General features: G+C 40.2%; 1 protein-coding gene across 7 annotated transcripts in view; it reads left to right on the top strand.

Annotated features, from left to right (window-relative positions):
* Positions 1–25,330, top strand: part of TRERF1 (transcriptional regulating factor 1) — a 141,523-nt gene that overhangs the window by 6,050 nt on the left and 110,143 nt on the right. The window contains exon 2 of one of the 7 annotated variants that reach the window (XM_073339030.2): positions 14,561–14,600. The exons of the other annotated variants lie outside the window; for them this stretch is intronic. The gene's annotated coding sequence lies outside the window, so the exon portion shown is untranslated. The remainder of the gene's footprint in view (positions 1–14,560; positions 14,601–25,330) is intronic. 7 annotated transcript variants of the gene reach the window in all.

Genomic DNA, 25,330 nt, shown 5'->3' with positions numbered 1-25,330 from the left:
CAAAAGTACTGTATTATATTCTGCCCTTAAAATAGGATGGGCAGAATGATTATTTTTATATAATTTTGGTGGATAAAATTAATGTTTATTTTTAAGCACTTTTTTCTATTATGTATTTAAATTTTCACAGTTATGGGGGGTTCAGACAATGGGGACATCAGAGAATAATTATTTAATGCCATTCAATGTTGAGATTAAAAAAGTTAAAGCTTTATAACTGTTAAAACACAAATTGGCAATATCATGTCAGAATATACAAAGTAAATGGCCTTAAATCAAGTGTAATAAATTCTCAAGCACCATTTTTCTTACTTTGCATAATTTGCGGAAATTTTGATGATTATCAATGGAAATATTTTTCCTCAGTTTGTGTTTGTATGATGAAATCAGTATTTATCTACATTATCCAATTAAAAAATCTAATATTTACAAGCCCAAATATGTATACCTGTTTTGCCAACTCTTATGAGTTTGTTGTGAGTCTCATGGTATTTGGTGATTTTCTTAAAGTCTGAGCTCCTGCAGTGATGGAAGTATATGATCATCTCGGCTTTCATTATTTAAAAAAAAATAAAAAAATGTAGCCCTCCTGGTTGCAGAGACAAGTTGAAAAATGTGACCTGAGACTGTCCTAAAGTCTCAAAACCAAGAAAGCAAATGAAGAGAGCTCACAATTATTTTTTTTAAAACTTGTGATTTTTAAGCCAGTCTCATAGTATTTTGGGGCCTGACCCATGATTTTTGAATACATGGGGTTGTCAGTACTGCATCCTGCCGTATTATACAACAGTAGTCCAAAACACTCCATCTTACAGTAGAGATACTGCAGCATTCTGAATGAGTACTGTAATTTTTATAAGTGCATTTTGAGATTCAAAGTGAAATTAGTTTTGTGGTTTTAGCTTACTTTGTAATGAAGTGTGATACAGATCATGCAAACAGCCCACCTAAGTTTGCATAGTTGTCTAGTTCTGTGTTACAGAAAGACCCAAGATACTGCTATTATGTAGACTTGTATGAAAAGGTATTTTTTGTCCCATGTCACTGTTGGAAAATTTGTCAGATTTTTATCTGGAGCATTGAGTTCTTCAGTACTCTTCACTGGCATAGTATCCCTGTGGGTAGATAATTTTTTGAGCCATATGGGCACAAACAAATATTAACTTTTCCCTTCCCCAAAATAAGAGACATTTGTTAAAACAGCCATTCAAGGCCATATCTCAGGTTTTCTAGTGTCTCACTTTAGTCTAAATAGAAAACAGTCAATCTTTTCCCCTCTTGTCAGCTGCTTGCTCTAAGATTTCTGAAAGAGGCTGAGTTGTGATGTGTCCTTGAAGTGCTGCATGGAAAAAAAATTGCAATACTTTGACTCCATTGTCTCTATATTGAAGCAGCATTGCTGTTGTTTGATATCTGGTTTTTTTTTTGATACCTTATGCATGCTAATAGGTAGAGGGAAAGTTGTGACTGATGCAGGGGGCCCCCCAAAGAAATCCTATGATAAAACTGTCGAAATATGGTGTTGGGAAAATATTACTTTGGTAGGCAAGTACAAGTCTAGCAGCAACTTACCCTAAGCAGCGAGGGATGGTCATATTGGCAGCTGGGTCTCTGAGAGTGGTGGTGACTAAGTGTAGAAAGAATAATCTAATATCCTTAGAGGACTCTGTATTTACATGGCTCCTGATTAGACATCCCACTTTTTAAGGACTCTGTGTATGTTTCGGGGTACGGAGCTTACACCATATTAATTTCTCTGTAAGGCAAAAGAATACTGTTGAGGTTTCCATGATAGTCATGTGAAAATGACTTTGCGTTCCTGCCCTATAAAACAATGAGATAACTTTAGAGATACTTTAAATGTTTGTTACATTTAAACACATCCAGGATTTTCTTCTTAAATTTTATATCTACGGGGAAAAAAAGTTGCATAACACTTTTCTGACTGAAAAAAAGAAAACGTGCTGCATCCCTTCATTTCTCCCCCTCTTCTAATTGATGGGGGGAGTTGGCATTTTCCCCACTCTCCCTGTGTGTGTGAGAGAGAGAGAAAGTTAGCATTTTCTTTTTATATAAACAATCTCTGGGTTGATGTGTTAAAATGTGGATGCGGAAATCTATCTAAGGCCAGAGGTACAATAGAATCTTTTGCTGGTATAGCAGTGTCAGTTAGGGAACTATGTTTGTTTTTTTGTGTTTTGGGTGTCATTTCTGTACAGACCTCCTGTAGATGCAGTTACACCAGCATAAAACTGCTTTTTCCTGTATGGTTTATTTCACTCTCCAAACTGGGATAAGCTGAACTGGCAAAAGGGCTTTCTTGCTGGTATAAGCTGCATCTACACTAGGAAGCTTTTGCAGGTGAAGATCTGCCAATACAGAAACTTTTAAGCGTATACTAGGCTTAAGCAGAAGTTCTGCTCTTTCTGAACAGAGTAATGGCTTTCTCCCCAGATGTGTAATGTTGGATAGGTGAATAAGGTAAACATCTAACACAATGATCCTGCAGTGGGAATATTCATGTGTGTATAATTAAGTACATACTTACTTTTTTTGCAGGGTCATGTTTTTAACTACGTACTGTACCCATAGAAATTGTGAAATATATTTATTTGAAAAGCTTCACTTGTATTTGAGTTACCTTCTGCTATTCATACAGAATTAAAATGGTCATCAGTTTGCATATGAGACAATGTGTAGTATTCAATGTCATAATATATCTCATGTAAGTGACTTCAAATGCTTGGTTATTGTACTGTAAGTGAAAAATAAAAAAACAAAATTGGGAGATACTGTATTCAATTCTGAAAATGTAGAAGTGAAGACAACTGTTTTAAGGCATAAAAGTTACAATCTATTAATATTCAGTTTGGTCACAGATTATTCACTCAGACTAGTTAGCAGTATATGAAGAAAGGCTACACAAATTGTAAATGACGCTGCATCTTCATTGGCAAATCTGGGACTCATAACTCAAAATTGTTGCAGCATCACCAGTGGTAGCAATGGTGGAAAATGTAGTGAGGACAGCAGTAGGACATTTTTACTGCCATCAAGTCCCACCCATTTGTACCATCGTTGGGGCTCCACTGGTGGAAAATTACAATTCTTAGTTTTTCTGGTGTAGACACAATCTTTGTTAATAGATTAAACCTGCATTTTGTAGTTATTCACTTTCAGACAAAGATAAGATTTGTCTCATTAGTAATTATATTTATTTATTGAATAAGAAATTAAACCTGACCTATTTTTAATATAAGGTAACACAGCTTTACTTCTGCCCCCAAACTATAAAACTTAGAGGGTCCCAGCCAAATATGGGTTTTTCTTTACCTCCCATGTAGGCTGATGGAGCCTTCATGTCCACAAGGCCATTACTCTGGCTGTATTACGAGATCCTTAAATCTCTTGCCAGTCATATCATTTTAGTTTGCCTTTTCTCTTGTTTTGTCACATCCCAGTTTTTAGGAGCTGTACTTACCTTGCAGACAGGCAGTCTTCCTTGAGATGGAGGCAGAACTTGCCATTTGTAACACATGAGAGAGCATTTCATATTGTTTTCCTTCTCTGAGAGCTGAAAGTCTCACCTTTGTGATGGCTCCTAGACCACAGTAGAACTTTAAAAAAAAAAGTTTCAGGATCAAAAACAAGACTCCCAGAATCACTACCAAACCTGGGGCTATTATCTAGCTGTATGAAGGGCTGTCCTCTAGGTCATCTAATAGCCAGTTTTCATTATGTTTAGCACAGCATCAGCAGTTTTGTTGTTGCTTCACACACTTGGTGTGTCAGGTAAAAAATAGTTTAGTACCAAACTGTGTGTTTTCACCTTTGAAGTACAGAAACTCCACGTTTCAAAGGAACACCACTGTACTTCAGTATACCATCACAAAAGCAGCAGTAAGTGTTAACACATATTCTATGGTGCAGGTCTCAACAAGGGCTGATATTTTAGTTGTCTGTTCAGCATGCAGTACTGTTCAAACTCAGCTGAATGTCTCCCACGTAGGTAGCTGCTTGTGTGTGTGTTCTCTGTTTTAGTATCTGCAATTTCAGTACATACTTCCAGAATTATTACTTTTTTTGTTGCTGCTCATTTCCAATCAGAGATTAAAGATAACTGATGGAAACACACTAATTGTGATAGTTCAAAAGTGTCTATAATCTTTGTTTTCTTAAATGGTTTTTCCTCAGGTATGGTCTATATTGTGGGATGTGTGGGGTTTTTTGTTTGTAAATTTTATATTGCTCAATATATATATATTGAGCCAACAAAAACAGGTCCTGGAAAAAATAGGTCAGAAAAACACCTTAGAGATCGACATGTCTTGTAGACATGGTAAAAACATGAACCAAGGTGCTTCATATAACATATCTGAGGTCCAAGTTTGAAGTTCCTAAATTGCTTCTGCAACAAAGTTGATGTGATCATCAACACCCAGGTCAGAGTAGGGCAGAGAGCACTACTCTGTACATGAATTCGGGTGCCTATACTGGCATTTTTGCCTCCTCTGCAAAGGAATACCACCTGCCATTCCATTGCTTCAAGGTAGGGCAGTTTGTAGGAACATGGCAACCAATACTGTTGGATGTCTTTGAACATGAGCAATGATGAGTCTGTAAGAAAATGTAGTGCATCAGCAGGAGTGAGAGGGATTTATATACACCTCCCAAACTTGATTCAATGGTAGTAGGCACTGCATTTGCCAAATCATGAAAGCTTGATAAGATTCTGTGGCAGAACATAGAAATGAAGCCTGGAAGGGATCTTGTGAGAACAGCTAGTCCATCACCGTGCACTGAGGTAGGACCGAGTATATACGTATACTTATATATATGTACCTCATCCCTGATAGGTGTTTATCCAATCTGTTCTTATAAACCTCCAGTTAGATGGGTTCCTTTGACAGCAGTAGATTGGAGCAAGCTGCCTCCTTTTTTATTTCAGATTTCTGTCCTGGGTTGGATATGAACTCGCAGTGTGTGGGGTGACGCTCAGATTTGATGACTGTAACATACCATTGGAGCCATGCATGTCCAACAACATCTGGGAGGTCTGGTTCTAAATCAGCAGACAACCTTTTCAAATGTAAAGTTGTTGCGAATATGAGTTGCTGGCATTATGTTACACCATGTTTGTAAGTATGATTTGGATCCAGCAACATGTCAGTCTTTGGTTTCAAGAGTGTACTAGTAATTAGAGCTGGAAAATTTGTGAAAATGTAGTCAAGCTCTCTTTCCCCCTTTCACCCTCCCCACCCCGCCCACCAGTGAGCAGTAATAGTGCTGAGTCTTTGTACCTTTTCATCAGAAGATCTAAACCCACTTTGTACTATTACAAGGCAGAAATTCCCAATGTGGTAACACAGCAATAACCTGATCAGCCATGGATCTCTATAAAATGTTGTTGCCTTCTTTTAGTACAGTAAAAAATAGAGAAGGGGAAGCAAAGGGGATCACGAGGGGAGGAGGAGAACCATTTTTTGAAAGTATGATCTCTTGAAAAACGCAGATTATAGCGAATTTTAACGGAAACATTCCTAAAGGTGGTGGTGTTATAATAGAAAGGAAGGACTATGGGAATATTTCTATTGGGAAAATGAAAGGATGATTTCTTTGTTCATATGTTTGAAAATCACAGATGCGTTACAGAGGATGAATTTTATACTTGATCTTGCTTATGGTAGAAACAAGAGGTTTAAGAGCTGTTTTAAAAGCAAACATTGATTTAAGAAATAATGCACCTAAATAGAAAATTCCAGAGAAAAATTTGTAAAATGACAGAGTTGAATTGCTGCCCTGACTGTTGGTGAATAGTACCTTACTTCTCAAATAGTCCCACAGACGTAGTCTGGCTACTTGCAAAGTCAGGTACTACAGAACATGAGCAAGGCTAAAAGAATCTGGTCCTAAATGGTTTATTTTTAATATGCATTTTTTGTAATCCAGGTTTCAATAAGAAATTTTAATATGAATATTTAATATATATGAGTGAATCATGCGCACATTGATTCCACTGGCTTGAAAAAAGGCATTGCAGTCTCTTGGACTGGGCGTTCGATCTCTGTACTAACAGAGAGCCATGTTCTGATGTTGAGATGTTAAACCCTTAAAGCTGGGGACTTTCTCAGAAAAATTTGGATCCAATTTTTTAACTTGATTTAAAAGAAGAAAATCCAAATAACCCTTTAAGTGATGGCCCAAAACTAGGGAAGTTGCAATCCAGACTTTGTAGAAGTATGCATGTAGAACCTTATCCAAAATTCTGACTTCAGATAAGTAAAGATTACAAAATTGGGCCCTGTGGGCCCAATTCAAAACACGCTGAAGTAGTCTCTCCTCCTATGAATAGTTCCATGGACTTCGCATGAGTAAGGATTTACAGTATTGGGTCCATAGGTTAGTGCTTCTGTTACATGAGTAATTATAGCTGTTTCTTTTAGCTGCAGCAGTGTTACTGCCTACTTTGTAATTATATTCTATAATTTACCTAAAGATAAACTGTCAAGTTTAAACCCCACACTGTGCTTACCATAAATGTTGTTTTCACATGTAGCACTTAACTTGTAGATTCTTCCAGGGAATCTTTAAAACTAATCCTTTTAAGTCATGAAAATAAAAGAACAAAAGAACAATGCAATTTATTCAAGGTTCCATCAAATGTAAAGCTGTATGTACCAGCTCTAACAGCATATAGTGCATGTGGGTCGTGTTATTTCTGTTAGCAGTAAACCAAGTTCATACTTTTTAGAAATGTACACACTTCACATATGTATTGTGCAGTTTAGCTCTTGAAACTTCTAGCTGAATGCTGACAATCAGTACACTTAATTCAATAGAAGGGCCAGCTGTAAGCAACGGCAGATACTATCTGCTGGGATCCCCCTCGTATACAGAAGCCCTTCAAAGGAAGCAGGACAAAAATATTTTTTCAGTCTAGTGGTGGGCATGATGGCACCTGTTCTGCTTTTTGTAGGGAATCTAATAAACTTTAGGCCAGCCCTGTACAGTAGTATTAAGCTCTTGAATCTGCTCTGTTGAAGTCAGTGGGAGTTTTGTTACTGATTTTTAGGAGGAGGAAGATTTGGCCTAGTGGATCAGATTAAAAAAATAAGAAAGCAAGCAAGCCTCAATTTTCATGTGAATGAAACAAGCTTTCAGGTTGAGTCAGTGACACACATACTATCTATGCAGTACTGGTAAGTCACTGCTTACTGTAAATCTTTATGATGCGTAGCAGATGTATATCTGTACTAAACTACAGTTAGATGACTTTGTAGATTGGGAAACTTAAGTAAATATTATTTCCACTGTATATTCAAGTTAAAAATACTCTGAGACGTAATTTACTGAGCTAATGGCAGAAAGAAGTGTTTCAGCTATCTCTCTGTGTTGCTTTCTATCTTAACCTGTGAAACTGTGGTATGAAAGTTAATAAATTATGCAACAAAGTTTTTAGAAACTTGTGCTTGCATGTTATTAGTACTGAACATTGTTCTGCCTGTCCTGTGTAGGTAGGCTTAATTTTTATTGGGAAGTCTTCCATCTGTGGTAGTATAAAACCCCAAATTCTGATGTGATGGTAACAATGCTGCAGTCATAGAGGAGCTCTATTTGTTTCTCTTATAAACTCCTGTTTCCATTTGCCAAGTTGAAACTTTAGGAAAATTACCCTTTGCTGCCCAACAGGTGTACATAGCAGTTTACAAACACTTAAAGCAAAGTCCCTGCTTGGAGGAATTTACATTTGAAAAAATACTTTTTATGCAGTGGAAAGTTTTTGGTCAAATTGTGTGTCTGCTTTTGAGTTATCTGAGCGTGATAAAAGTAACTTTCACACTTAAAAAAAAATTGTGGTATATTTTGAATTATTCTAAACTTGGTTTAGATCAGTTCTAAGTTTTGTTTAAATTTTTAGCTAGACAGTTTAATCACCCATGGATCCTCAGATCTCTTCCAGTCTTCATAATGTCTGTCTTTATTTTGGTCAGTTGCCTCAAGTTGTCCTTACTCAGTTGTTAACTTCAGCTATATTTGTTACGAAATCTCTTCAACTGATTTTAGAGTGGACTATGACAAATTACTTTGGGGAGGAAGTAATTCAAACATTTCTTTGAAGATTGAGGGCCAAGATCATTGTTGGCATAATTGGGTGTAATTCTGTTGAAGTTACACCTGCCTCCACTAGTGGTTTGGCGCAGTTCTCAATCTGATCTGGTTGTACGGCAATGATTAAGTTCTCTGAAGATCAGGAATGTGAGGTTGAAACAAGTTGTGAAGTTCATTTTAATGTTTTGGTTTATCTTGCACAATCTCATTGAAATAGACGCCAAACAGTCTACATATCTGTGTGAGATCCTGGAACTAGAAACAGTTCCATCTGTCCCATCCCTCCTCTCTTCCCCCCCCTAAGGATTTTGTATGTAAATCAGATGACGTCTTGTCTCAGTCCCTGTGCAGATCTACTTGCTGTGTTATTAACCATGTGCTAGGGCTATATTGTATATTTACTTCTACACATTGAAATAAAAGCATTTATTTCACTGAGACTATCAAAATATCTGATGACGTACGCTTACATTGCTAACTTCAACTTAAACGCACACTTGTGGACTCATTTGAATCTTGTATGATAAATGCACATCGGAAAATAGGGCTTGATCTAAAACCCATAGTCATCAATAGATTTAAGTGGGTTTTAGATCAGGCCCTCAGTACATAAAAATCAAGGATTTTAATTCTTGCACAGTTTCTATGTTTAGATCACTCCCTTAGCCTAGCTTTCTTTCAGCAGCAACCATATAGGAAAAATAAGGTAGGAGGAAATTTAGGTATAGTCACATAAGAGAGAGCATGAGTGTGCAGACGCATATCCCTGGGTAGTAGCTGAATATTGGTGTGTAGGAGGAAGCTATGTAGGCCGAATGTTAGATTTATCCTTCATGTTTGTTTAAACTGTGAAGTGCTCGGATACTCTGGGGACGAGCACAATATAAAAATGTAGACAATAATTTTGCTGTGATAGAGTTTAAAGAAGTAATGTTTAATTTTGTCCTCTGCAAGAATAAATTATTGGAGCAGGGCTTAAAAATACTCCCAGATAATTTCCCATTGTTATGTCCATCACAGGAGTTCATTATGTTGACAGACAGCTGTGGGTAAAAATCAGACAGTTTTAAGTATAAAAATATTTTTGTTGTGAATTTAGGGTTGGTAAAAGGTGCCAGATGGGCAGTTCTGGAGCCCTAAGTCCTGTTTCTCCTTGGAACAGGTGCAGCAATGCCTGCTCACACGGCTGCTCAATCCTGACTTGGAGGAGTGACTTCTGGGGTGAGATTCAGTAACTCAGTTTCGGTGTCCATTTAAATCCTCCGAAAACGTGGCGGTGGTTTGTGATGGGTGCACTACTCCACAGGAAACTGTATTGAAACTACTTAAAATCATTGTATGTAGGCCATCAAAGAAATATCCGGTACCACCACAGTTGCAACTTTTGGTCCCCACTAACTGGCGGGGGGTTGGGGGGGGTGGGACCGCAGCACCCTACTCCGCTGCCAGTCCCACCGATGCGTTCTGTCCTGCAGTCCCTCCTTGTCCCAATTGTAATGGTGCAGCTGAGTAGTTGCCATTCCTTCTGCAAATCTGTTGTGGACTTTTAGCGAAGTGCAATAGACCACTAATTGGTCCTCAGTTGGTAAAAACTTTGAGTCATTACTGCCCTGGATTGGATTTGGACCAGTGATTTGGAGGTGAATAGATAAAAAATTTAAGGGCCAGTGGGGACTTAATTGCCCTGAAACTATTTTTTGCAGTTTTGGCTGAAAATTAATACAACCTGGAGCATATATGGAAATGGGAGATGCTCTGAAATTAATGAGAGAGGAGGTTGGAAGATCCTAAACAGAACACAGATAATACAAGTTATTGTACAGTCATGTGCTCCACCAGTCATTTTAATCTAGGCACATATGTAATAACCTGAATCCTAACAAAAAATTGGATTGCAGAAGGGAAAGATGAACCAAGTGGGTTAAACTGATAAAGAAAAAATCATTATTATGACTTCACATATAATATAAACTGTAACTCTATACTTTGCTACTGAGCACTACTATTCTTTATATTTCTCACCTTGTGCTTTTTTAGGTAAGAAAATAATTTGTACTGTGATCAGTTCTGTTTGTTTTTATTTTGATAAAATGTTGGTAACCGAAAATTAGGTTACATGACCACAGTATCCCCTGTCTGTATTACAAAATTTGCCATATCAGGGCACTGTGTGGTAACATTATTTGGTCTTGCCTATGTAGACAGAATATGAATTCACTAGAATTGCATCTACTTATGCCAGTGGTGAATTTGACTCTGAGGCTGAAATATAGTTCCAGACCGCGGTTACGATGACATAGACTTTATGCAATTTGTCCGTGCATGGAGCCAGTGGCATTCAGCAGTGGTGTATCTGGGCGCAATCAATTGCATGATTGGGGCCATGGTTTGTCCTATTCTGACAAGCAAATCTTCAGTCTTAAGGTACAGTAATATGTAATTTACTGACATATTACATTCTGTAGTATAGACTGGCCTTAAGTATCTATTGTTAAAACGATTTGACCTCCTTTTTAATACCACAAGCATAGCTATTAAACTGGTACTAATCTTCTCCCCTTTCTTTTTGTATTAATTTTGAGGCAGATACTGTACCAGTTCAGAGCATACTTTAGCCAATTCACAAACATTAAAGTTGCATTTATGATTTTGTAATTGAAGAACATGTATAGTGTCTGATAATTTCATTTTATATGTTTATATTTCTGCTAAATATACAGTTGTAAACAAAATAAACTCAGAAAACTGTTATAGAAAAAGAAAATTTTGGGAAGACTTGGGAGCCAGTTGACTTCTGCTATACAAAAATATAGAAACGTTTACAGAAGTTTTTCTTTTCTTCCATTTTTGTTCCTTTTTAAAAATTATGAACCTCTAATTTTTGTGTGTGTTGCTGTTTGGCGCTTTCTACTAGATTGAGCCTCTTGTATTTAAAAAAAAAATTGAGTTTGATTTATAAAGCAGTGCATGAAGAGGTGGTGCAAAAATACCATTAAAAATGGCAGTTCAGCACGTTCTGTATTCCCTTATAACTAGGCTCAATATATTTTAAACTCAGCCTTTTAAAAATTGTTATGAGACTGCTTCTAAAATATCACAATGAATCCTTAAAATTAGAACTTGGCTTGTTATAATACACCAGAATTCAGCTAATGCTTGTTCAGAATCCCCATTGTTTGCCTCAAGTATTAAACTAAATTAGCCCATTTTAGAGCTGCTTATTGACATTGAAAAGTTACAGATTTGGGTCTTGTGGAATTGCATGAATATATCAAAAGGCAGAGTTTTTTGTCTCCCATAAAGTGAGCGTATTTGTAAGTGTTTAAGCACATGTGAATAAATACACACACACACACACACACGTATGTTTGTGAGCTTCTGTTGTACTTCATCATAGCTAGCTGCTCTGCTTAACAGACGTTATGTTATTACAGGAACTTGTACATAGACATGCAAATAACTGTAGAATGTATTGTTCAGTTCTACAATGTTTTTACATGGTTGACGTAGTAGGAAGCATGCAGCAGTGTGTCCTTGTGCTTATAAATACCCAAGTGAAGCTGAAAGGCTCATGGAGCAAGATGTGTCTGTGGTAGAAAGAGACCCCTTATTCAGTTCCAAAGGAATAGAAAAAGAAATGGTGAGTTCCCATGTGCGAGGAAAAGGGTCTGCATTCTTTAAAAAGGAAATATGTATCCCTTTAAAGATTAGGAAGTCAGGTGCCACTAACCCTGCTTCATAAAAAGCAGACTTCTCAGGCTGTAGAGGACTTTACAAGATAGGCTGTGGGAGAGAGCAATGGGACAAATGCTTGTAGAAGCAGTGCGAGCAGACCTGCCTACCTTCGCTTGACAGAAAGCAGGAGAGAAACTCAAACTTAGATGACATTTGTATACAGTATAAAATATCTGCCCCTGCCACGTAATCATGTTTCTTGGTCAGTTATCCTCATCCACACTCAAGTTCATTAATCCATATTTTTTTTCATTCTCTTATGCCAATTCACCACCTGGTCCCTCTCTCACCATCCACGATCTTCCCTTCCACCAGTGCATCCACACCCCTTTCCTGTCCTCTCACAGAGTACAAATATTCCACCTGTATTTCAGAGGTAGGTCTTATGCTTAGGTCCCCTCCTTTTGGCAGGTGGGGGTGTGTACTTTGCTGCTATGTGACACCTCTTTCCTCCTAACAGCTGTACTCCCTCAGCTCCTTCCTCCTTTACAAAGTCTGAACCTGAGAGCAGCTGAGGGTAGGGAAAGTGCTGATAAGACAGAGTCTTGGCAACTGGCTTCACCTACCATGGACTGAAAAAGCCAGTCTTGGGGGTGGCTGGATGCAAGAAGCTGGTCTGGAAAGCTGGAGGTTTAGTTGGGTTTAGTTGAGAGCTGTGGCAAGTATGATGGTGTGTTAGTTAAGTAACATTTGTGCTTTTTTTTTTTTTTTTTTTTTTCCTCTTGAGAGGGGAGTTGTGGTTTTTTGGGGTGGTGACATTATTAATTTGTTGAACACTGACAGTGTGGAGTGTTGTTATGAGGAGCTTACAGTTTAGAAATGGATGTCATGGTCCTGAGCTACTTCGTGAGCGATGAACTCTGCTGAATCAGAACTACTTGAGTTGGGCCCAAAATTGTAGCCTGGTCACAGGCTGAGTCCTTCAGGTTTGCCTGTTATGTGGATAATAATTCTATTAGCTTCTAAAATTCCTTCAGGAGCAATGTTCTCCTTGGCTGGCAGCCCTTGAGGTGATATAGTAGCAGATGTAGAACCATGTGAGTCAATACTACTTCAAGCTGATGACAGATATATGGTGCCTGGAGGGGAGGAGGTCTATGGTGATCATTCCTAGTAACTAAGAGTATAGTATTTTTGTCACACTCATGCCAACTAGATACCAGAGGAAACCACCACCCACTGAGCTGGTGAAATTGACTGTTGTGTGAGTGCACATGCATCTCAAAAACTTACCCCCAGCAGGTCTGTCCTGTAGTGACACCCTGTCCTGTACCATCCCAGACCTTCTTTGTGCAAGTCCTTAAACCAGTCCCCTCCTGCATGTAGAGTCAAATCCACAGAATATCAGGAAAGGAGTGGGGTGTCAGTGGGCATTGCTTGGCTGGTAGATCTCTCTCTCTCTTCCCCCCTCTCTCCCCGTTCATGCACATCTTGCTAATGGCTACTAAAACTGCCCCCTAAATACTCTCCCCACCAATGACTAATTTCTTGTTTTTTATTTTGAAAATCTGGTCACCCCAGGCATGTAGTGTAGAGCAGCTTTACTTGACTCTGTTCACTCATGTACCCCAAAACCTAGAAAATATAGTCGTGGGGAGAGGTGGAGGAAGTGTTTCTGTGGGATCTCAGGGAACTGGGGAGCATGCCTTGGAGCTGACACTTCCCCCCTTCTGTGTCCCCTGATCTGAGTAGTTTGAGTTCCCCTCTGCAGGGGAGAACCTGATCTTTATCGTTTGTAAAGCACTTTGAGATCTTCTGATGAATGATGCTCCTATGTACATGCAACATATTATTTTACCTTGTGTGCTGCTATAGCAGCTGGAATCAACAGGTTTGGGTTTGCTGACTGTCCTATACCATAATCTTCAGAGGTTAGGAGGCAGGGCTTCTCCACTGAGATCCTATGGGTCTGAAATACTCTTAAGTCTACTTGTTCATCAATGTAAATTGGCCCAGTAGATGGTCTAGATTTTTTTTCAGTGTTCTATGGGTATAGGTGGTGGTAGTTTGTTTTTTTTGTGATAGCATCTAGAGGCTCCCAACTGAGACTGGGGCTCCTTTATGCCATGCTCTGGACAAATGCTTTGCTTAGCAAGCGTGTCCCTGCCCTGAAGAGCTCACAATTTAAGTAAACAAGAAGAGAAAGAAAGTAGTATTGTCCAAGTTTACAGATGGGGTGCAAAGTGACTTCTCAGAGGTCACACGGGGAGACTGTGGCAGAGCCTGGAGCTGAATTTAGTTTCAGTCCTGCATTTCTGTCCAGTGCTTTAAACAAAGCATCATCCATCCTTCCTCACTTCTCTATTTGTTGAATGTTGGAAGGCAGGTTAGTGAAATGTTTTGCAGATTAGTTTGGGGTTTTATTGAGTAAAGTTGCCTTCAAGTTATATTTTGTTAGCTATCCAGAGAGCTTTGGACACAGCATAAATAAAATATAAATATTAATTGCATTCAGTTTGGAAAAATAGTGAGGAATACTCACTGTCTGTCTCCTTGATTTCAAAATGGTAATGAAAGCTACTTGTTGTGAATAGTGGCTGGCACAAAACTGTGTTAGCCAGCCGTGGTGACCTTATTCTCTTAAAATATTTTATTAGTGTCCATTATGCAATTAAGTGTAACAATCCTGTAAAAGTCGTAACTTTTGATTGGCAGGAGGTCCTACATGCATAACAAATATTAATGATCCTTTCTTTTTTCTCTTCTGTTTATACAGATACTCATATCTTGTACTATCATACACGTTTACACAAAAGGTATTGTGCTTGTTAGGATTTAGAAAAAGAAAATACTCAAATATGAGTTTTTACAAGTCATACAAGGGCAATAATGCAATACATTTCCACATGATATTTTTAATAATTACTTTTGAAAATACATAATGTTTTATGAATTTGGCTAATAGTTAATCTTAATTTTTTATTATAGTTTTCATGCTGGTTCCCTGAGCTCAAGAGAGGCAAATCTTAATGTGATAGTTAAATATAGCATAAGAATAAATACCACTATAGTGGGGAGGGTTTGCCTTTTAAAAGAATATTCATTGAATCAAAGTCTTAGTCTGCAATATTTTTAGTGGCGTAGCCATATTTAGTAAACTTTTGTATGTGCTTTTTAAAACTGTTTTTACCTTGGGCCAGACGTTTAAACGTATTTAGGCATTTAACTTCCATAAATACTTTTAAAAATGTACAATGATGTCTTTGTGTTTGCCTGCTGTAAATAAAAATAGAATGCCCATAACCATTTGTACAGCAGAGGAGACATTTTCTACACTAGGGTGAATCTCTAAATCACTCATGTGGAGTACAATATGAGTAAAGTGTAAAATACTGAGCAGAATCACAATACCAAACTCAGATTGTACTACATGTATGGAAGTCAGTGAAAAGTCTAAACAGGGTTAGACTTTATAAGACTGGAACAAAGATGGTTCTGAGCTGAGCAGTTCTGTATATTGTAGGAAAAGAGCAGAATTAATCTCTTTATTAAAAGTATCCTTTCTCAAGCTTGAATGTTTTTCATCACTAAAGTCTCACGTTTTTACAACCTCTGAGCAGATTCTGATCTCATTTACAGTGGTGTGAATATAGAGTAATTCTACTGAAATTGGTGGAGTTACTCTATATTTACATCAGTGTAGCTAAGATCAGAACTTAGCCCCATTTTTGCATTGACTGAAGAAGCCAAATAATGTCTCAAAAACAGTGGGAAACTGGCTGGCATTAAGCCTAAATAAAGTGGGTTTATGTAGAAAATCTGTGGTTCCAACAAATCAGTACCTGGGGAATGCTAGGGCGAAAATGCCCCCCATAGGTAAAATGCCTCCTATTATCAACCTTATTAGCATAGTATTAGACGTAACATTTGTAAAAAAATACCCTAACCTCTCAGCAGTCTGACTAGATCCTCCAGATATCCTTCGCTTCACCACACTCACCCTAACATAAGCAAGGAGTTGGATTCATATTTTTAGGACTAGTGGAGAAAAGACACTTTAATAATTTGGAAACTGAAATAAGTGGGAGGCTGCTGTTTCATCATGTGAACTACAAAAGCAGCAAAGGGGTTGCAGTCAGTTCCTGTGAAAACCGAGTTAGTAATGACCGTTCAGCGTTGTTGGCACAAGAACATCTTGTAAAGGAAAAGATATACATTATAGAAGTGTTTTTCAGTATCATTCTTGTAGTCAGTGAGGGATTTGAATAGGTAAGAAATTTAGGATTTGGTTAATTTTAATTAATTTGAAGAAAAACAATAAATCGATAACATTGAACAACATTTTATGCTTTGGCCAATTGTAAACTGTTTTGTCTTTTTTTTTTCCTTATGATGGAGTTTATTTTGAGACATCAACTTTGGAACAAAACAACGAGCTATATAGAGACTTTATTAGTTTTAAAATTGCACTGAAAATATATGAATGCAAACTTTGAAGTAGTTGTGACACTCAATATCTTGTCTTAAGCCTGCGTCAAGATTTCACACCAAAGAGTGCAATCACGAGATAAGCTGGCCTGTTGCTCGCTGCTGCTGGTTCTTTCTCTCTTTCTTTCCAACATCTTTGTTTTTAGAAACCCTCTAGGGACACTGTAAATGGCAATTTTGTGGGATTGGGCCCCAGTTTTTACACTGTCAGCAGTCTTTGTCTGATGGAAAAAGTATTATAAATTGAACATGCCAAAGTATTATAGTGTACATGAATACTAGGAGTATAGTAATTAAGTCTTTAATACACTTCTTACTTTATTTGGTAGTTCACAGTTAAGTTGTGGCACCACGCCCGCTGCTCAGTCGTTCAAAAATCTTGTCCTGAATCCTTATCCTGATAGTGAAATGCTGTAGCATCAGTAATGTAATTTTTGGTTGAAAGAATGAAAAGCAAAGAGGAGAGATAGTAACAGGAAGTGGAGATGTAAACTGAGCATGCTTCTCAAAAGCTTTTAGAAAAATGCCAGTTATTTTGTAAATGATGACGCTATCTTGAGTTTATTATATTAGTCTTTTAAAGTCTTTCTTTAAAAAGAAAGTGTGTGCTGCAATGAGAGTATCACCACATTACTAGCTTTTACAGTGATGCTTTGGTTAAAATTTACCTAGGCTGAATTACAGTAAATGGTCTAAAATGGTTTCTGTTTTATCAATGACTTGATTTGGTGGGAAGAAATGAGAGCTATAGCTTTGTTAAGCAGCATTTTCCTTTTCTGAAGGATAGTTTATTTTCTCCCCTCCCACCGAAAGCAGATACTTTCAGGTGTTTGAAGTTTAAAACCCACATGTTGCCAGATTAAAACCTTGTACCCGAGACAAGTATAATCAGATTCTTTACATGCGGTAATCCTGTTTTGGTATAACATTGTAATGAAATTTGTACATGTTAAAGTACAGTAATACAACATCACTTAAAATTCACATTCCAGAAGTGGTAGGTAACTTGATGATATCTTTGGCGGGAAAATCATGGTTTAACCCATTCCTGTCCTTTGGTTATGTATTTCGCAGGACCATGCCTTTTCAGGCTGCTCCTTTGCTTTTAGTGGAAAACCACACTCTGAATGCAGCACCTATCTATAGGATGATGCAGGTGCCTTTGTAGAATGCACACTGGCCACCCTGCAGAACCCAAGAGACTAGTTAATTATAACATGTCTGTCTTTGCATGTAAATGCAGTCTACAAACATTATCCATGCAAAGAGTTTGAAACAGTCACATTTTTAAAACTACAGACATGTGAAAACAGACTATAAAACAAATTCCTATTTCAGGCAATTGTTGACAAGTTAAAATAAAAATGATTGACGGTTAAATTATTAGGCAGTTTTACTACTGTGTAAGGAAGATTTATGCTGTGGTGAATAAATATTGCTGTAACCCAATTCAGAACTTCTCAAATCCAGGTCTATAATGCTAAAATATAAGAGATTCTTCATTATTTAAGTGGAACATTTTTAGTGATATTTTGGCTTTTTCCCCCCTCCTTGACTTGTGATGTTTAAGGGTTGTTTTCAGCAAGACTGTCTTCCGTAGATTGTTTGAGAGGCACATTAAAGAATGACTCCATAGTCAAGGGTCCATTATGGCAAACACTTACTGCCAAGAGTATTTCCACTGACTTCAGTTGAATGCTCCCAACTCCCCAGAATTAGCTCAATAGAACTGGTTGTAAAACACACCTTTTTTGCCTTAGCAGTAACATGTCAACTAGATAAAATTAAATATTCCTTTGGCCTACATATATACCCCTTAATGTCTTCTTTTTTTTTTTTTTTTAAGGCTCAAATTTACTTTTGTCCTACACAAACCTAGTGTGATCTCACTTTATATTATTATTTATGACAGAGTGCTTGAGTGGCAAGAAAAAGTTATTTGCTAAATCTGTGATGCATCATTTTGAATAGAGCTAGGCAAATACCACCAAAAAAGTCTGAGATTAATCAAAAACTAATACATTTAGGCTACGCTGACACATTCTTGTGTTTGCTTTTCACAGATATTCAAGCAATTGAATTTTATTCATGAATACTCGCAAAAAGCTAACTTTATGCTCAGACGTTCAAGTACTTGTGAATAGCAAATGTTAATCTTGTGCAAATATTCACACTGGAAATAATATCATTCATATGGAATGATGGGTTTCCCAATATCCCCCTCATAGCCTTGAGGCAGTAAATTAAGCAAGCTACGCAGGGATCAGACCATACTCTTTGCAACTAGGACCACATGTGCACATGTAAATAAGTGTGAGCCAAAAAGCTAAATTTAAATGTTGAACCTAGTCGATAAATTTTGTAGTGGAGTATTTTTTTCCCCTAGGAATAATAAGGTAAGAGGAAATGAAGGCAAGGCCTGTATAGCCCAGAAAGGAAAAGGTTTAAAGTGTTACAGTATATACTTTCCTGATCCTGTTTATCTGCTACTCATGTCATGGCTCTTTAAGCACTTTTCCTGATAAGTATTGTGCTCATCCTATCAGAGAACAGAAACAATGCCACATGACTTGCGTGACCAGTTATAACTAACCAGCACAAGTCAAATTTAGAATGTTGTATCAGATAGTCACAGTGACCTGCTCACAATCAGTTTTTTTTAAAATCTCAAACTGTCAAATATGAATACATTCAAGAATATTCTGTAAATAGGGAAAGGGCAAAATTGATTGAGCATATCTTACGCTCTTATTTCCTCAGCTTTAATTCTGAACCACTTTTCTTTTTTTGTTTTTTTGTTTTTTTTAATTTAAACTCTGGTGTTTAGTCTTTTTGTTCCACTTTTGGGCTTTAGCAGACAGTGTTTTGCCTACATTTTTATCCGCAAGTTATTTTTTTCCCTGCTAATAATGCAGTCACTAGTCAGACTGTTTATAAAACGAGAACATCCTCTTGGACTAAATGTGTAAACAGTCTAAAGTATGTGTGTGTGGGGGGGAGAGGTTTTCACAAATTTTATTTAATAAGATAGGCAAACTACATAAAGCTGTGTTTAAATAAATTTAGAATAATGGCATAAGTTAACAGCAAGAAATTTCACTGTTAAGGCTGATGCTACAAGTTTTTTTTTTTTTTTTTGACACAAATGTAATTTATGGATGGAATAGGAGTCTTGAGAGAAGGTTGGTGCGGGGGATGGGGACTCAGCATACCAGTGGAATAGAAGAGTTTCAGACCAAGAAATGGAAGGGGATTGGTGATGAGACTACTAAACATTTTTCTTCTTGATCACTGGCTTATTTCCAGTTTAAGGTCATTGAATTTGGTCATTAAATAATTTAAGGTAATTAAATCTGGTCATTTGCGGGGGTTCACTCATACTACTAGGGTTGCCAGGTGTCTGGTTTTCGACCGGAATGCCTGGTCGAAAAGGGACCCTGGTGGCTCCAGTCAGCACTGCTGACTGGGCCGTTAAAAGTCTGGTCGGCAGCACAGTGTGGCTAAGGCAAGTTCCCTGCCTGCCTTGGCTACATGCAGCTCCTGGAAGCAGAGGCATGTTCCCCCTCCGGCTCCTAAGCATAGAGGCAGCCAGGGGACTCTGCACGCTGCTCACTCCTTAAGTGCTGCCTCCACAGCTCCCATTGGCTGGCAACCAATAGGAACTGCGGGAGTGGCACCTGCAGACAGGGCAGTGCTTAGAGCTCCCTGGCTGTGCCTCCGCATAGGAGCTGGAGGGGGACATGCTAGTGCTTCCGAGAGCTACTTGAGGTAAGCGCCGCCCAGAGCCTGCACCCCAACCCCCTGTCCCAGCCCTGATCACCCTCCTGCCCTCCGAACCCCTCGATCCCAGCCTGGAGCATCCTCTTGCACCCTAAACCCCTCATCCCCAGCCCCATGCTAGAGCCTGCACCCCCAGCCGGAGCCCTCACCCCCAACCCCACCCAAACCCACTGTCTCAGCCTGGAGCTCCCTCCTGTGTCCTGAACTCCTCATTTCTGGCTCCATCCCGGAGCCCACACTCCCAGCCAGAGCCCTCACCCTCTCCTGTGCCACAACCCTCTGAGCCAGCCTGGTGAAAATCAGCGAGTGAGTGAGGGTGGGGAGAGTGAATGACAGAGGGAGGGGGGGATGGAGTGGTAGGGGGCGGGGCCTTGGAGATAGGGCAGAGCTTCGGAAGAGGGGCAGGGCAAGGGTGTACAGTTTTGTGCCAGTAGAAAGTTGGCAACCCTGACTCATACATAGGCTCCCTGAACCTGGGTCTGGGGCTGTAGGAGTAAGTAGATGCTATGCACAGTCTCTTCCCTTCCCAGGTGAATGGGCAGAAGCTTGGCTCCCCACTCCAACCTGGTGCAGAGGGTAGTATTCTGCCAATGGTAAAGAATCCTATCTCTCTGAGGCCCAATTTCTTCCCTGTGTTACTCCTAGAGTGCTGCACGTTGTTCTGGACGTTGTTCAGGGAAAATGGAATGAGCACAATCAAGCCCTTAGTCATTAGTAACCACAAGTTGTTACCATCCAGAGATTTCTTGGTGATCTGTTAAAGACGTGAATAGTCTCAAGCTATTTCCTGGCAGTTTGGTGTTCACATCCTCAAGCCCACTATTGCCCTGGCACTGACACTTGGGGAAATCTCCGCAGACCACTGGGACTAAGCTATCCTCTCACCTTTAGAGGGAGTCTGTCCAAGTGAGGGTTGTTCACATTGCCTTGGAGGGATGCTGTGCAAGTGAAGCATTCTTGCTGCATCTATTCTGGACAGGAAACTCTAGAGCAGACAGCTTAGTACCTTTCATGATGGCTAGATTGTGTCAAAATAGGAGTTGGGTGGCGTGGAAAGGAACATTGTCATGTATGGCAGTTCACAATTTGACTTTTTTTTTTTTTTTTTTTTTAAGTTTTACTCATCTGTTGCTGAGTAGCATTTGATTCACTTTAGTTTGATTATTTTATTTTTAATTCCAAATATCCTCTTATCTAATGTCAGCAGGGTTTGCAAATCAAAAACAGATTTGAGCATACCATTAAATTTGGGTGACCTGTGCTAATCTAATACTAGCTACTGTTTCCTGCTTAGGGCTTCTTCCCCATCCTTGTATGTGGCATATATACAATACTGTGCATACTCAGACTCCATTTGGAAACGAAATACAGCAATGTATAGTAGCCACTGCTCAAAGTTTAATATTTCATCCATGTATATTTTACTGCATACTCCTTTTTATAAGCTTGCCCTGAAGAGATGGGCTTGTTTACAGAGGGTGATTCCTAAGCTCTAGGGTTGACATCAAGAGTATGGTTACATTCTATCCGTTTTTAAATTTGCATGACTGCAGGTTTTCATATAGCTTCCTATGTGCCTTCCTCTGTCACTTCATTTTAAAAATTCCCATAGGGAGAGTCTCACAGCTGGGGTAGGCCTGTACTGCCTGTCCTTCACAAGATATTTACATAGCAGCATCTGCAGGAACTGCAGAGTGAAATTGATCCAATCTTGGGTCAGTCCAACTTTGATGTTCCTGCCAGGCTATGGGACAGGTTTGGCTTAAGGGCCCTGCGTTTTTGTGAAGACTTCATAGACTGATCTTCCATCAGCAACTCATTGACTGGCTTTAGCCTTCCTTACAGCAGCAGAACTGAAGAGACAGCAACTTGCAGCCATTTTTCAGGCACTTTTGGCTCCACAGATTTTATGGCCTTCCCTCCCTTGGGAAGCCTCTATGTGGTAGAAGCACAGACTTCTGCTGGAGGGGAAGGAGGAGAGATTAACATTCCTCTCTTCTTTTCTCACTTTTTTTCCATCCCATGGGCAATGGAGAATTATGAATGTGCTGCAAGGAGCACTTCTCATGGCTAGACAAGAAGACCACAGAGAACTGACAAGATAGTATCAGTTTCAAGTTACTGATTACACAGACACACAGATGAATTGGGAGCACAGAACCCCAGAAAGGGAACGTGCCAAGGTGCTGTAAGGTCAGAGGGAAACATGGAAGGACAAATGCAAACTGGGTTGTATCGAGGGTATATCCCTGTAATCTTGGAGCAGCACTTTGAATTTTTGGGCCAACTTTGGTTTTGTGCTTATGTTGCAAGCAGGGCTGGGAGTGCTGTGTAGCCCCTACACTCAGACCCTAGAATATACTCTTATCACAAGGTAACCTCCCTTCCCCTTAAACTGACTGACTGGAGAAGAAGCAATGAATTCCTGAAGGAAGGTTGTGCAGTGAAACCAGGAGCAGAAAAGGGATTTTTAGTAGGGTGTTCTCAGTGCAGAGGTTCTTGCCTCTAGAATGTGATTTCTTCCGTTGCAGGGGCCTGGGTTTACTTTCTTTCAGAGCATGATGCAAGGCCTATCTCTTCATTCAGGCCTTTCCAGAGTAAGTGGTGTAAGGTTGTTTTTTTTTGTTTTTTTTTTTTTTTTGTGGGCTGGGAAGTTCTCTGTTCAACAGAGTTGTTAAAAAAGCCCTTACTGGCATTGAAGCTGAAGCTTAGACCATAAATGCATGTACCGTGATAATGATTGATATCACTCCCCATTATAAGATCAGGAGTTCTTAGTTTCATTTTGTGAGGTTGGCAGGGAGGGAGGGAGGGAGATCTCTCAAACACACGGTTGCAAACTGGTGCTGCCGCTGTCGTAGTTGCTGTAGGTGGAACTCCCCTTCTGTGTCTACCACCAGCATCTCCCATGCGCTTCTAGAGATAGGGTACGTTGCCCCTCTACAGGTCACTCCAGCTGCTCACAAAGAGGAGGCAAGGCCGAGATGTTGCTGTATCATGTCAGGGTGCTACAGTAGCCACCAGCAGTACCTGTCTGCCCAGCACTGAGATCAGAGTCTGTACTGGGAGGGAGCCTGAAGCCCCATTACCCCCAGAGGGTATCTCCACGACTACCACCAGGCAAAACAGCATGTTTCACAACTGATCCAAGCATTTCCCCAGCCCCACACACCCCAGCTATGGTAGATAGCCGGCAGCCAGGGTAGACCTTCCCAATTTAGGAACCAAAGGGAGGGGGTGCATTCTCTCCATGGACCACTGCCAGGAGACTCCACTCCCCATCTAACCAACAGCTCCCACAGCCAGAGGTCACAGGGTGGCTGTTGGTTTCAGTAGTAGCTGCCCTATAGGGCAGGGGTTCTCAACCTTTTTCTTTGAGCCTCCCCCCCCCCCAACATGCCATAAAAACTCCACAGCCCACCTGTGGCACAGCAGCTGGTTTTCTGCATATAAAACCAGGGCCGGCATTAGGGGGTAGCAATCAGGAAAATTGTCTGGGGCCTCATGCTACAGTGCCGCTGCACGCCCCCCTCCCCCCACCATGAAGCTAATCTGCTCAGGCTTTGGCTTCAACCCCAGGTGGTGGGGCTCAAGGTCTCGGGCTTCAGCCCCATGCGATGGGGCTTTAGCTTTCTGAGCTGGGCCCCAGCAAGTCTAATGCTGGCGCTGCTTGGCGGATCCCCTGCAACCTGCTCACGGCCGCCCAGGGGACCCCGGGCTCCTGATTGAGAACCACTGCTATAGGGGAGCCACCTGGACGATCTGAGGCTGTGGGGAGTGGGAAGTATGAGGGTTTAGAGGTGGAAGAGTTGTTGCATTTGGATGGGGTGTGGGTAAAAGGTTTGTTGGATTTGAGGGTTGGATGAGTATGTAACTGATTTATTTTTTTTATGGTAGTGCAGAAGAGTACAATTAATAGATTGGGGGGGGTTTTTGAGAGAGAGGGAGGATGGGGCTGTTTTATCCAGGGAATATGACATGTATCACTGAATGAGCTATGAATCTTATGGCGCTCCTTGTTATTTTGGCAGCACCTAACTGACAAAGGCAAAGTGTGGTAAGGACAACATTTGAGAGTAGAGGTCAAAATCTCCTAACTAGGTATAAACTGGGGGGATGGGGAAGCATTTCTTCTACTCTCTGAGGAGCAGGTGAGGTTCAAATAGTCCATATTGCATACTGAATTAAGAGTAGATAGACCATGTATTTCCCCTGCAGAGATGCCAGCCCTCACTAATTTTCCATAATCCTCCCACTTTTTACATGGTACAAAGTTACTAATTCAGGTATAAATCTACTAATTTTGCAAACATGCACACACGTGTGTGTGTTACTCATCACCACTTGTGACAAAAACTGCAGATAGTGCCATGGCAGCGGGGGGGGCGTTCTTCTCCATCAACCCAGAGCATGTGCACAGACTGCTTGGTGAGGGCCTGATAGGATGCACGTTGCAGCCATTTTGAATGTGTTAGGGCACTGCTGGATTCACCACCCAAGGGACAGGCTGTGTGTTGCACGCTAGCTGTTCTGTGTGGGCTCTGCTGGAATATGTTAATGCACTCTTGGTACCTAGAGCACACCAGCATGGTACACACAGGGCAGTTAGCTCTGCACACAGCCTGTGTTTTGGATGGTGAATCTAGCAGCACCACAAAACTCGATTGACAGTCCCCATGTCTTGCCTCCTCTCAGACCCTCACTGTACAGTCTGCGGGGGAGCAGAATCCAGAGGGGGCAGGAAGAGACAGCAGGAGGAGAGAGGGGATGTGACAAAGAAGGGATAAGAGGAGGAGAATCATCCCAGGAAGGAGGTCCAGGCCTGGGACTGGCCAAAGTAATTAAGGGCCCTTGACAGCATAGGACAGCTTTCCTAGGGCTGTTCCTCCCTCTTTGGTGGTGGTGGGCGTCTGGGCCCCCTCCCTTGGCTATAGACAAAGGGTGAGGAGAGGTCCCAGTTTCTCTGGGGAGAGGGGAGCATGGGGGAGAGAGGTCCCAGTTTCTCTGGAGGAGGAGAGAGAAGCAGGAGAGAGAGGTCTAAGCAACCTTCCTAATTCCTCCCTAATTTTTTCTTTTCATAAACATCCCTAAAAGTGTCAGAACAAGTGTCCCTGACCCATCAGCAACGCCTACATCTTTTATAGGTTGAGCTCCCCAGCTTAGTCTTATCCAAGCTCCCATTTCAGTCTGGGTTTGGGAAAACAAGGACATCTGTGTCCTAACAAAGGTACACCTTGGCTGCCGCATGACGGTGGCATTGCAGGCCAAGCAGCCTCTC

The sequence above is a fragment of the Lepidochelys kempii genome, chromosome 3, assembly GCF_965140285.1.
Source record: "Lepidochelys kempii isolate rLepKem1 chromosome 3, rLepKem1.hap1, whole genome shotgun sequence".
Taxonomy (NCBI): Eukaryota; Metazoa; Chordata; order Testudines; family Cheloniidae; genus Lepidochelys; species Lepidochelys kempii.
Note: the sequence above shows the minus strand (reverse complement) of the source record. Positions and strands in the feature narration are given on the sequence as shown.